Source organism: Bactrocera tryoni, chromosome 4 (genome assembly GCF_016617805.1).
Source record: "Bactrocera tryoni isolate S06 chromosome 4, CSIRO_BtryS06_freeze2, whole genome shotgun sequence".
NCBI classification, from domain to species: domain Eukaryota; kingdom Metazoa; phylum Arthropoda; class Insecta; order Diptera; family Tephritidae; genus Bactrocera; species Bactrocera tryoni.
Window position 1 is genome coordinate 22050865 of NC_052502.1, and position 13672 is coordinate 22064536.

Here is a 13672-nt window from a genome sequence, read left to right on the forward strand (position 1 = left end):
TGAAAAAAATGTTGAGATCGGATCACTATAGCATATAGCTGTCATACAAACTGAATGGTCGAAATCGAGTCCTTATAGGAAAAACTTTTTGATTTAGCGATATATCTTGACCAAATTTGGCATGCATTTTTCTTCAAGGCAGCGGTACAATCTCTGAACAAATTGTTAAGATCGGTGTACTATAACATATATCTGCCATACAAAGTGATCAAGCAAAATCAAATTCTAGTATAGAAAACTGTTTTATTTCAAAAGATATCCTCAAGAAAATTGGCACGAATTATTATTCAAAGCAACGGTACAAACTCTGAATAAATTGTTGAGATCGGAGTACTATAGCATATAGCTGCCATACAAACTGATCCACTAAAATCAAGTCCTTATATGAACAACTTTTTTATTTGACAAGATATCCTCACGAAATCAGACACAGATTATTTTCTAAGATAACGGTACAATCTCCGATAAAAAATTTCAGATCGGACCACTATAGCATATAGAAGCCTTACAAACTAACCAAAAAAAAACAAAATGTTGTATGGAAATAAAAAAAGTATTAATTTTTATTTGTGAAGGGTATTATTGTTTCGATTCGATTTTCAAAATTACTTAATATTTTGTCAATTTTTTTGTTGATCTGTTGCAAGACATTTATCGTATATTGACACTGGGGACAAATTCCAATGTTCACACTGTTTGTCCATCACTACAGTTATTTATAAGTGCACATATGTATGTACATATATCTATTCGCATGTCATGTCATATTTATTTATACATGTGAATATGAAAATGCATCTATATGTGTATGTGTGTGTGTAGTTGCACAGTCGACAGATACGCATTGATTGTGAGGCAGCATTCTTGCGGCAGATAAGAGTCAAAGCATGGATAGGAGCATGGACATGAAGCGGCACAAAAATATGAGCTATACATATGCACATACATTTATAAATATATGTGTGTAAGAAAGTGCGTAAAACGAACAACAACACACTATCTCCGCACCGCCGCACATGTGTACATACACTTACTGCTGTCTAGCGTCTCCCTTCACTAGCGTGAATGGGAACTGCAGCAAAAAAGTACAAAATAACAACAACAACAGCAAGTGTCAAAGTGACATGCAGTCAATATTTTCCTTGGAATTCACTAAGTGTCACTTTGCTGCCTGTCATCGTTAAATTGATTTTATCCGTCCCTCGTCACCCCCCAACACACCCCACCATATGCGCCTAGTAAGCAGACGGTCTTACCGCAAGCGCTTAGTGACTGCTACTATCAAGCGCCGCGCACACACATGCCATTAAATTTTGTTGTTGCGCTAAACCTTAAGTACATTTTGGGGTGTATCCCCAACTAGATACCAAGTGTAGACTGCTCATATCACGACATTATACATATGTACATACTTATGTATGTACCCTCGATAAAAAATGTGTCTCGAAAAAATGCGCCAAATATTTGGTGTTAATGTGTTTTTTTCCTTCGAATTCTCAAGCGTGCGTTTGATTTCTTGATTTTCCCATCGCAAAGGTGAAATTTTATTTTATTATTATTTTTATTCCTTAAATTTGCTTTATTCGCTCGTGTCGCGCGCTTAAGCGCATTCTTCTCGCTTTAGTCACAAAAAAATCTCATTTTATACATTTTTTATTTGATTAGATTTTCATTGTGCGCCACTTCTTTCAAGCTACTTCTGCGCATTTTCGGTTTTTATTTTATTTTTCATCATTTTTATTTTAGCGTTATTTTTTCGTTTGCTGACAGCTCTCAAACTTGTGCCATTTTCTAACACTTTTGCAAGTATTTTCGCAATTTTCGCTACTGTCACGTCTGTGTGCGCACCTTTCCAGCAATTTCTCTTCACCTTACGCTTTCTTCGACAATCCACATTAACTTTTTCTATTAGCTTCTTTAATGTGTTTGACGCTTCTCAGTGTATTCTTTCTCCATTTTTTTAACGTGTGAAAATGTGAGAATTTTTTAATTACAAGGAAAATAAAAGTTATATTTTCTGCTTTAATTAACGTTGAGTTAGAAATTTCAGTCAAAGTTTTGAGTATCCACATGAGTAAAGAGAGTATTGAGATAAGGTATTAATATCAAATAAAATGAAAAACTAAAGTAAGAAAAACTTAAAATATCGACGCAATAAACATTGTATATTTCTATTAAAAAATATTATTTTGTTGATAAGTCGACACTTTACGTTTTTCTCATTACTTTAGTTTTTTTTATTTTTTTGGTGATATTAATATGTGACCTGGTCTACGAAAAGGGGGCTAGGTGTCAAAAAAAAGGAGAACAATTAATGAGATAACGAGAAACTGACGATTATTTTTAACAGCTTTTCTCAGAAAACTAGTTTTCGCACGTTAGCCCCCTTTTCGTAGACCAGGTCACATATATGAATATTTGAAAAAAAAAATATTACAAAAAAACATTGGGTAAATATTTCAAAATATTTTGTGGAAAGCAAAACAAAGATTATCAGAAAAAAAATTTTAACATAAGTTTTGCGATCCTAGATCTTAAAATAAGAAGGAAGTGAAGGAATTTTATTATTGTAGTGTGAAATAGATGAGAAAATATTTAGTGTAATTATACCCGCCATTTGCCTTTGGTATAATAATAATACAAAATTTCCAAGCTTTGAAGAATAAAAATATGTTACCGCTAGGTGGCGCTAATACCAAAATATCACAAACTTTTAAAATTACAAATTTTACAGTACCTCTTCAGTGTATTCAGTATTAAGTAATCTCAAACAGCTTTCCTGCAACAACTCAACTCATTTTATACCCTGAACCCTGAACAAGAGATATTAAGTTTGAAACACTCATAAGGACTCATCGGAAAATCTATAAATATGGTTATGCCCGTCTGCCTGTTTATATGCGACAGTTTAGGAGATATCGATCTGAGATTTTGCACAACTTCTTTTCACTCCAAGAAGGGGCTCGTTTGTCGGAGCACTAAGCTGGTGCGTTAGAATCTGCTATCTTTATCGATTGTCCAGTGAGAATTTCATGACATTTCATAGATTGGAAGTGAAGTTATTGCGTCTTAAGTGTCAACATATTTGTGTTATCGGTGAGAAAATGAGCTTCGAACAAAGAGCCAAAATTAAATTTTGTTTTAAAATTGATAAAACTTGTACCGAAACGGCGATGATTGCCAATCCCGTGACAGAGTGCACGAGTGGTTTTAACGTTTTCAAAGTGGTCGTGAGGTCATAAATGACGATCAACATGTGGATTAATCAAAATCCGTGATCATCGAAAATTCCATTGAAACTGTGCGCGAATTCATCAAAAATCAGTCGAAATTATTATTGAAATTCATGGATCTCCAAAACATCGATTTATCGCATTTTGACTGAACATTCTACGTGTTCGGCCCGAATATCGCGAAGATGAAAGTTGGCGTTTGTTGCACGATAATGCGCCGTCTCATCGATCGGCGCTTGTGACCGATTATTTGACCAAAAATCACTTTTTACCATTAACCACTCCTCGTATTCAACTGATATGGCACCGTGCGACCTCTTCCTTTTCGGAAAAATGCATTTACCCATGCAAGGAAAGCGTTATGCAGACGTAGAGGCCATTCAAAGGGCTTGCACCGGAATACTGGCGCTCTATAAAAAATTTAGCTACAACAACCAACTTCATCCAGGGCAAATATTATAAGAACTCCTACCAAAAGTGTGAAAATGGATGATAACTTTTACTCCCCACTAAACTAAACGATAAATCAATAACTAAATAGGCCAAAACCCGCATTCTCGCGGGTTTTAATGGAGCTGGGGTCAGAATTGGACGATGGGTGTGGCACCGCCCACTTTTAGGTGGAAACACATAAGTATGTATCTCGAGACCTGCCGAACCGATTTGAAGCAAATTTGGTATTTGATATTTTTATGTAACAGGGCTTTATAAGAGTAAGAATTATTTGGTTATACCCGAACTTAGCTCTTCCTTACATGTTTTTTTTTATTTTAATTTTTTGTCGATGAAAGTTTGGAATAACTCAACAGTTTTATCTTATCTTTAATTGATAAATCGTTTTGATTTGTATCAACCAAAATATTTGTATATTTATAGCACTGAAACGGAAAGCTCATAAAACGGTTGTTAAAGAGATTTTTCAGAATATAGTATAATCAACTGAGGAATGAAATATAGTTTAAATTTCTAGGTAATTTTCTATAGTAATAACTATTTTAATAATTTCTTCAAACAAAAGTAGTGAAAACAGTTAAGCGATCACATTAGTCAGTGTTTAGATGCCGCTTGGACATTGGAAAATATTCCAAACTACAAAATTTCTGACAGTCATTAAGCAAAACTGACTGTTCCACGGAATTGTGTCGCTTCTGTGGTCAAAGAGCAAAAAGGCTGCAACACATACTACTGGATTGCCACCTAATAGCAAGAGGAAGGCATTGGGCTATGGGGCAATTAAATCCGGTGAGAGAAAACATTACAACCATTAACCTAAGTGGCTTTACTAAGTTTCTCTGATTTGACTGGGTTAAACGAAAGTTCAAATAACAGGAGAGAATACAATGAATCACAGGTCGCAGTACAATCCTCAAATTTTTATTTAATCTAATTTTCACCATCGTAGTCAATCATCATTTTAAGCATTTTTTGGTACCGAATCGACCAGTTTTTGGATTAATTTTGGAGAAATGTTCGACCGCTCTTCAACCAATGCCACTTTACGATCAAATTGGTTGCATAAGTTGGATTTTTGATAGGTGGTCACAGTAAGCTTTGGGCCAGTATATAGTAAAGTGGAAGATGCTTTAACATTAAATGGTGAGCAATTTTTCAAGTCAGGGACTCGAATAGAAATTAGACTACAATTATATACATATTTTAGAAACACTAAAGATTTTAAAACGAAATTTTAATGGCTTTATGCAAATGTAGTATATATGTACCTTACATTATACTGTATAATGAAAGCACGGTAATAAATCATTGGCTAGACGTTTTGCCGCGCTTCAACTCGCATTTATGGTGTTGTTTCGGCAAACAGAGGAACTAAGAAGTTTTAAGCCAACTTGGATAGGCTAATGGATTATTTTTATGAAGCCTTTTCATATCAGAATAGTATACACGAAGGTTTGTCATTATCTGCCGAAGGTCCCATCAACTATTTGCAAAGTAAGTTTACTCCGAAATTACTTTTTTACTTTTACTTACTTTTTTCTCAGTGAAACAATAACCCAATTAATCACACACCGTCAAGCAACGCTTTCAGCCGAAATTCCGCGATGAGAACGCTAATGCAGCGCCCACACACCGCTTTTGTTGTATAGACTTATATATATATACATATATGTATATGTATGTGCATATGTATAAGTTATACAGATAGGTGCCTATGTTGCATGCATTTCTAAGTAGCTCCCCGCAATCAATTTTTTTTTCGAGCCACCACAAATAGCATTTTTGCTAATAACACGGAACAAAATCAATAGCGGCAAGCGAGAAAAAGTGCAACACAAACAAGAAAAGCAAAGAGCGCAAAAAACGATTATAACGAAAAGAAAGAAAATTAAATTGGTTGAAGAAGACTTCCTCGCATGCGGGCCGCCAACGAATCGGGCCAAAGATTGATAACGCCAGCAAAAGTTTCAAACGAAAAAAAAATCAGAAAAAAAGAATTGAACTGAGAAGCGTGTTTGTTTGCGCGCGATGTGCTAGTTGTTTGCACTACTATATATATATATATATGTACATATGTATTTTAAGTATGAGTAGGCATGAATGTATTCTGCACCTTCTGCGCTGCCCCGCGTGTTCTACTTGCGCTTCAGTGTACGAGTACTTAGAGATACATACAAAAACACATATGTACATACATATCTACAAAAGTCTATCGCTTAGATACTCACGCTGGCGGGCGTGATAAGACGCTACACCGCGGCACCGGCACCGGCACCAGCACCGGCTTGCTTTGCCATTGTTGTTCGCTTCTTATTCAGCACTCACGAGCCTCGGGGCAAAAGAGGTGCGGCGGATATTTAATGTAAAGTTGATAACCGATAATAAAAGAGAATAAGCAAGAACGAATGAACCAACAAATGAGCAAATCATGACGGCAAAACGTTCTGGCTGCCAAGCCATGCCGTGCCACGCCGTTACTCAAGTACAAGTTAAATAAAAAGTGAATGTGCGAGCAAATATTAAATTATTATATGTACACCTGCAACATTGTTGTTGCTGCCATAGTTGCCGGTGTTTGTGTGCACAGAAAGGGGATTGCACGTCTTACCTTGGCGGTTAGCTTCGCGGTGTAATGGCTTTGGCAACCATCAAGTATTAAAAAGGAAATATTTCCGAATGCGCGTATCTTCGATTGGAGTTTGTTTTTACTGCGAAATTCATTGCTAGATTACGAAAAAAAATTTATATTTATGTTATACGTACATATGTATCTACGTATTATTCGTTGTTTTTGTGAAGATATCACTTGTATTTATTAGCAATCATATTTTATATCATTTCACATACACGCAAACCAAGAAATCGATTGACATAAATCATAATAATTTTCTTTATAAAAGCAACACCTTATTTTATAACAGCACATAAGAATAATTTCATCCTTTTCACATTAAGGTGGTCTAAAAATATCACAATTTTTTTCTTTCTAATCACATCGAATAAAGAAGGTTTTAGAATACGATAAAATAAAAGGAATTGCTTTGTTTCGATTCGAAATTACAGTATATGCTAAAAGTCTTGGCCAAAAATCTTGATTTAGCAAGCTTTAAGCTATGTTAAAATGTGGAAAGAATTGGTATAAGTCTCATATACTTCCATAAACAAGTTGGAAAGGAATAGATAGTAGAAATATCCGAAAAACCTTGGAGAGCATCGAAAGGAACAACAACTGGTATAATTTACTCAAACTGGTTAATTTATGGATGGTATAATTAAAAGAAAAGTTATTAGCAATATGTTATATTCACAAATCCTTTAATTGCGATGAATTTAAAAACTGGTATAATTTGCGTAAACTGGTAGAACTCTAAAAATAATATATTCAAATAGAGCTTGAATTAGGTGTTATACAACTTTAATGAGTTGTCCATAAACACTCTCGGGGTTTCAATCAGAGAAAACGAAGAAGTGACAGTCATGTAAAAATCTCTTAAATTTGGTAAAAATATAATCACATCACTGGTTCTGTATGCCTGTATATCAATTATACTGACATAAATAATAGTCATAAGGCTGAAAACATTTTGAATTCTTTTAAATGTTATACAACCACAACTGTCTTGAAAAAGAAGAGCAGCTTTAGTGAATGAAATTATAGATACTGTTTTACAAAGTCCGATTTGTTGTATCACAGTATCGCGAAAAATATTGGAAAAATATTTCATTTTAAAAACGAGCAAACTACAAGATCTGGATATACGGATGAATAGATCTTTTTGTATTATTATACCAAAATTACATAGTTTGAAATAATATGTACTACCCTAATATACAAAGTTGATGTGAAAATAAGTTTTGAAATAATCCTAAGGCTTATATTATTCAAAAAATCTTTTGCAGAAAAATAATATTGTAAACAAATGGCTCACCCTTATCTTGTCTGCAAGAAGTCAACATACATATGTATATATTCCCCTCAAGGCTGAAGGCTGTAATCGGTTAATTTGCCATTTTAATCGGCAAACTGACTCCTTCTTCCAGGAATACAAATATTACATACACACAAATGTATATATTTAATAAAGTACTCATATCCATAAATAAGCTTTTTCCAAAGAATTATTTATATTTCCACATTTTCTGCATGCATACACCTACGGGCAACGCCGTGGGACACATTATTTATTATACTGCACTTTATTTTATTTAATTTTGTTTTTGTTCTTTTTTGTCGCATAGATAATCAACCTTTTTCATCATGCTGTGTCAATAATAAATATTTAACATTTGCAGTGATAACATCGTGTTAAGTAAATATTAATGGTCGTTGGACGGAAATTTGATTTTTGCTGATAGTAGATATCAATTGATAACTGGATATGGAAAGCTTCGATGTTTTTTTTTTTTTTTTCAAATGCTTAAACGCATTGCGTGGTTTTGACATCACTAGTCCGTCACTCCGGACGCTTTAGTGAAAAGGCAAAAAATATAATGCTTTCAATCATTTTGAAGCTTCGTATCTAACATAAATACAAAAAATTCATAAATAATTTGCTGTGAAAGGCGATATAAATCTGTCAATATGATATTGATCAGTTGCATTTGTATGTTTTTCTGTTCATATGAAATCAAATATTTAGCTACAAATAGAGATATAAATGATAAATAAGTAATATACGGATGCATGATAGGTATAAAACTTCAGAGCAGTTACGATGGTTCATCATGGAATGAAACGATGTTATTTGACATTTATCAATGAGTTGATTAGAACTGTTTTGAGGACCTAATTGTAGCTCAATTCTAAGCATGGAAACCCACTCAAAGTCTATTAATCACTCCAACATGACCCAAAAGTGACTATTTGCGACGAATTTTACGCCAAAATCTCCACTGGACCATATTTTTAAAAACTTAATGTCAGAAAATAAAAAAAAAATCGAATAAATATGTATTAAAAGAAAATATTCAAAATAAAAGGTTTTTGAATATGAGACGCTCGTTTTTTTTGGAAATTATAATAAATTTCTTAAAAAGACGACAATTTAGTCTAAATATATAGTATAAAAAACTACACCGTTTCGCTAGCCTTTTTATTTCACATAATTCTTCAAATTTCAATCACAGGTATACAGGCTATTCAAACAAACTCTGCGGCATCTAAAACATTTGTCATCAACAGCGGAAAATACTATAATTTAGATGTTACGAGTAAGAGTAACACTAGATCTCTTATTTTAGCCTCCCTAGGAACTAATCGAAACCTATGACCTTAGCGGACTTATGATGAACTTGTGCCACTCTGTCGATACATGACGATATCGAGCTTTAATATCACAAGGAACATGTCTACAACTGTCGAAATGTGCTCCGTTTTAATAACTGACCTCATTGAATGGCTGATAGAGTGGGATCTATTGCGCGGAGCTAGATCTCATGCGACCCTTTGAGCTGTCGAAATATTGTACAATCTTCCAGGCAGAAATCTTTGCAGTCAGGAAAGCTGCTGAGATAGCTAATAATGCAGGAAAAGACATAAATAATATCACGTCGGCTATCGACGTCAATTAAAGCAAGAATCTCAAATCGCATTGCGTCAGGGAATCCTTGTCCTTAGAAGCAAAGGGTCGGTAGATATAATAATTACCGGAAAGCCGCTGTATGCATATCTACTGGATTCAGGGCCACAAGAACATTCCGGAAACAAAACAGCAGATGAGATTGCCGAAAGTGTAATGCGCATGACTAACGAATTAGTTCAGGAAATACGCAAAGAAATTTCCCAAAGGACAGACCGAGGAATTAGAGCGAAAGCATGCAAACTTTCTACTCACATCGTTACGAAAAATCTGTAGAACGTTTGTTGATCTAGTCACAAATCACATCATATTGGCATCACATGCTAGCTGTATGAGTATTATTGACGATAAGACAAGTAGAGAGAAGTATAGAAATGATAGAGACGCTGTAACACCTCTTTTGCTTACGTCCGGTCTTAAATAGAACTCGGCTTAGACGTCTAGGAGCTTTGCAGTGCAAGAGACTGGATGAGGTATGAAAATTAGATAGATCGTTATTAAAATTCGGAAAACAGATACTAAGTCTTTATTAAAATTCTAAGCGTTGACGTTCTTCACGACGTGGACTTCAATCAGCTAAGAATTAAGCTTCATCTGGCTTTAAAAAGAAGCTGTAGATCTTTGTTTGGCGTGACAACCCGCCAATTTTTTCTAACCTAATCGTATTGATTTCCTAATATATGGAATTGGAGTTCTAGTTTTGTTAATGAAATTGGTTGCATTGATATGTATTTAGTGTTATGATATCACGCAATAGAATCTTCCAACGGCTTTAAACTTACGACTGACATTACGACTATGTGCGAAATCAGAAGAGAAATAATATCATCACAAAAAAAAATTATAATCAGTATTTTTGTAACAAAAACACATTGTTAGGTTAGCAAAAAATTATTTTTACAAAAAAACAACAATAACAGGTCAATTGAAAATCCCTCGGCCTTACACATGGCGCTGCATAATTAAATTCATGTAATTTTAAGTTAGCCCTAACCTTCAAAAGAGTTTTTGCGTCAATATGTGACAATGAATGAAACAGGGATCCATCATTTCACGCCAAGGATCAATCGTCAGTGATCCGAATGGACTGCACACGATGAACCCGCTCCATATCGTGGAAAAACTCAACAGTCGGCTGGCAAGGTTATGAGTCTGTATTTTGGGATGCGCATAGAATAGTTTTTGTTGTCTTTGGTGAAAAAGAAGGATTATTAACAGCGACTATTACATAGCGTTATTGGACCGCCTGGAGAACGAAATCGAGGAAAACGGCCGCATTTGAAGGGAAAGAAAGTGCTGTTTCAACAAGACAATGCAGCGCGTCTCTTAAGTCAGTGAAAACGATGGCAAAAATCCTTGAATTGGGCTTCGAATTTCTTCCGCATCCACTGTATTTTTCAGATCTAGCCCCCAGTGACCATTTCCTGTTCTCAGGTCTCAAAAAAATGCTCGCTTGGAAGAAATTTTCGCCGAATGAAGAGACGATCGCCGAATGAAAAGGCGATCGTAGAAACTGAGGCAAAGGTCACATCGTACTACAAAAATGGTATCGAAAAGATGGAGGGTCACTTTAGTAACCCTTGTTGGGAACAATGTTGAATAAGAAAAGACGAATTTTACCAAAAAAAAATGTATTTTACTAAGGCAGGCCGGGGACTTTTCAATTGATCGCTTACATGTACAAATAAAAAACTTTATTAAATATTATTAATATTATTAATATTTTTATATATTTTTTTAATATTTGAGTTTCATAAAATTTAAAAAAAAAAATAATTTCTTACTCACCACAAGCAAATAACCTGTTGTCTCGCTGTACATTCACATGTATGCATATGTGTATATGTGTGTATATAATCTGCACAAATTTTGCTTATAGAAGCCACCACTTAACAAATTTATTTTCCAACGAATTTAAAATTTTGCTTAAATCCACAAAAATGCAATCGATCGCGAGTAACTGTTGGTTTAACCTTAAGCACCAGTATACACCATATACATATATGTGTATGTGTGTGTATTTATATATTCACACCGCTTAAATAACACGTTTCTGTAAGCACTTTACGGAGAATTCTTTGTTTTTGGCTTTTGTTGCAATTAAGACGAATTGCGCGTTCAACCAGACAATTGGAGAGCTTTCGCATTAAACACGTTGAGAATTGCTGGAAAAAGTTGGGAAAGAAAAAAAATATATTTTAATTAACACCTGTTGGAATGGTGGCATGTTGTTGTTTCAGGTTATACAGTAACGTATCTAGATAAGTTTATGTATATATGTACATATGTCCATAGCATGGAAAGCAAGAAAGCTTCCACTCAACACATGAGAGTAAGAAAAATGTTTCAAGATTTGCTAAGAAATTCAAAAAGAGAATACTAATACAAAGACAAAAAAGGAATTGCATTCGAGTCTGCGTCAGCAGCAACAGATTTGAAAGCAAGACAAATTTGGTCATACAATTCTTCAAAGTGTCTTCGTTTGTTGGAGGCACAGGCCACGGCTTGGAGATTGAAGTGATTGACCAGCCGAAAAAGGAAACGGCATAACGCTAACGAAGAATGCACAGAAGAGAAGAGCCAAGTACAGCAAAAACATGCACATAACAATAAAGAAGTATGAATGGGCGTATGTGTGTGCGAAGACAATCTAACTGGATGGTGGTAAACAATCTCGAGATTGCAGGAGTAGGCGACGAAGAAAGAGTCGTTAAAGCGGCAAGCAGAGATACAGGCGGCAAAGAAGCTGCAGCAACATTGTGGATATGGTACAGCAAGCACCAAAGAATTTAACAGCAACAGCAACAACAACAACACCAGCAACTAACATTGAAACGACAGCAGTAGTAGAAGACGAAGCAGCAGGAGTTTATGGACACAAAGGCTCAAGACACAAGAAGAAGATGCAATCAAGTGGTGGTTTCTATGCGTATGCAGAGGATGCATGTGTGTGTGTTTGCAAGCGAAAGAAGTAGTTGAAGAAGCGGCAGAGTGGTTGAAATAAAGTGCACAAAGCAAGAAACGCATAAAGAACATTACGAAAAAAGACATAAAATAAGCAGTGGTAAAAAAAAGTAAAGTGAATGCTAAGAAGGTGAACGAGGAAAAACAACAACAACAACAACAAAGTGCTGTGTTTGGGTGAAAAGGCGCGGGTGCCGGCAACTGCAGCGCATAAATAATGGCAGCAGATGAGTGTGGTTTTTGTTGTCATTCTTATTGTTATTGTTGTTTTTGTTTTTGTATGCTTTACAATGCAGGCTGGTAGTACATACATAAACACATACATATGTATATGAAGTTAAGCCAGCGGACAAAGCGAGGAACGGCAGCCAGTCAGCCTGCCACGCAGCAGAGGTAAAACAACAACAAAAACAACCATAAATCCGCAAAGCCAGGCAACTACTTGCATTAAATGACAACACTTGGAAAGGCTACATCTGAAGAATGACAACAGCAGAGCGTCGCTAAGAACAGAAACGGAGCAGGAAGAAGCAGCAGAGCGACAACAAGAACAACACAAAAGCGTGGCAGAGGCCAGAGCGAAGGTAACGCACAGTAGAGACAGACAAGAACTGAAGTTGTTTGCTACTGCTTTTTAGAATAACAATAAAAAATGAAAAACCAAAAACAAAAAAATTAAATATAAAAAATAAAATTAAAAGCAAAAAACAAAAAACAAAAAGAAAAAAAAATAAAGCAGAAAAGAAATTTAGATTAAAAAATAGAAGAAGAAGCATAAAAAGCGAAAAAGAATGAAATGCAGCAGAAGAAATATAACATAAATCAACAAAGTGAGTATGAGATAAAGGTAATAAATAGCAGCAAAATCACTGACAATAACAACAACAAAAAGAAGAACGTCAACTGCGACTGCACTGAAACTTTACTACCCTACACAGGTGCATTTCTTATGAGATAAAAATGTTTTAAAAAGTCCTTATTTTGATTTTGTTCTGTCGGTTTGAATGGCAGCTATGTATGTATATGCTATAGGGGTCTGATCACAACAATATTTTTTGAGATTATAGCTTTGCTTCAGATATTAATTTATGCCAAATTTTGTGAAGATATCTCGGCAAATAAAAAAGTTTGTCATATAAGAACTTACTTTCGATCGGTTAGTTTGCTTGGCAGCTATATGCTGTAGTAGTCCGATCTGGACAATATGTTTGGAGATTGTAGTGTTATCTTGGAAAATCATCTCTGTTGAATTTCGTGAAGATATGTATCTTGTCAAATAAAAAAGTTTCCCATACAAGGACTTTAGAATGATTGGCCAGTTGTATGGCAGCTATATGTTATGGTAGTCTGATTCTTTAGAGATTATACCGTTACTTTATTTTAGACATTGAACGTGAAATTTGTATGCCAGCTATAACTGTATCGGCCCCTACAGTCGATTCC

At 34.9% G+C, this 13672-nt stretch overlaps 1 long non-coding RNA gene across 1 annotated transcript in view; it reads right to left on the bottom strand.

Annotated features, from left to right (window-relative positions):
• LOC120774943 overlaps positions 1 to 13672 on the bottom strand; it is a 43836-nt gene that overhangs the window by 22353 nt on the left and 7811 nt on the right. The window contains exon 2 of the long non-coding RNA XR_005705278.1: positions 11054 to 11430. This is a non-coding gene — a long non-coding RNA (uncharacterized LOC120774943). The remainder of the gene's footprint in view (positions 1 to 11053; positions 11431 to 13672) is intronic.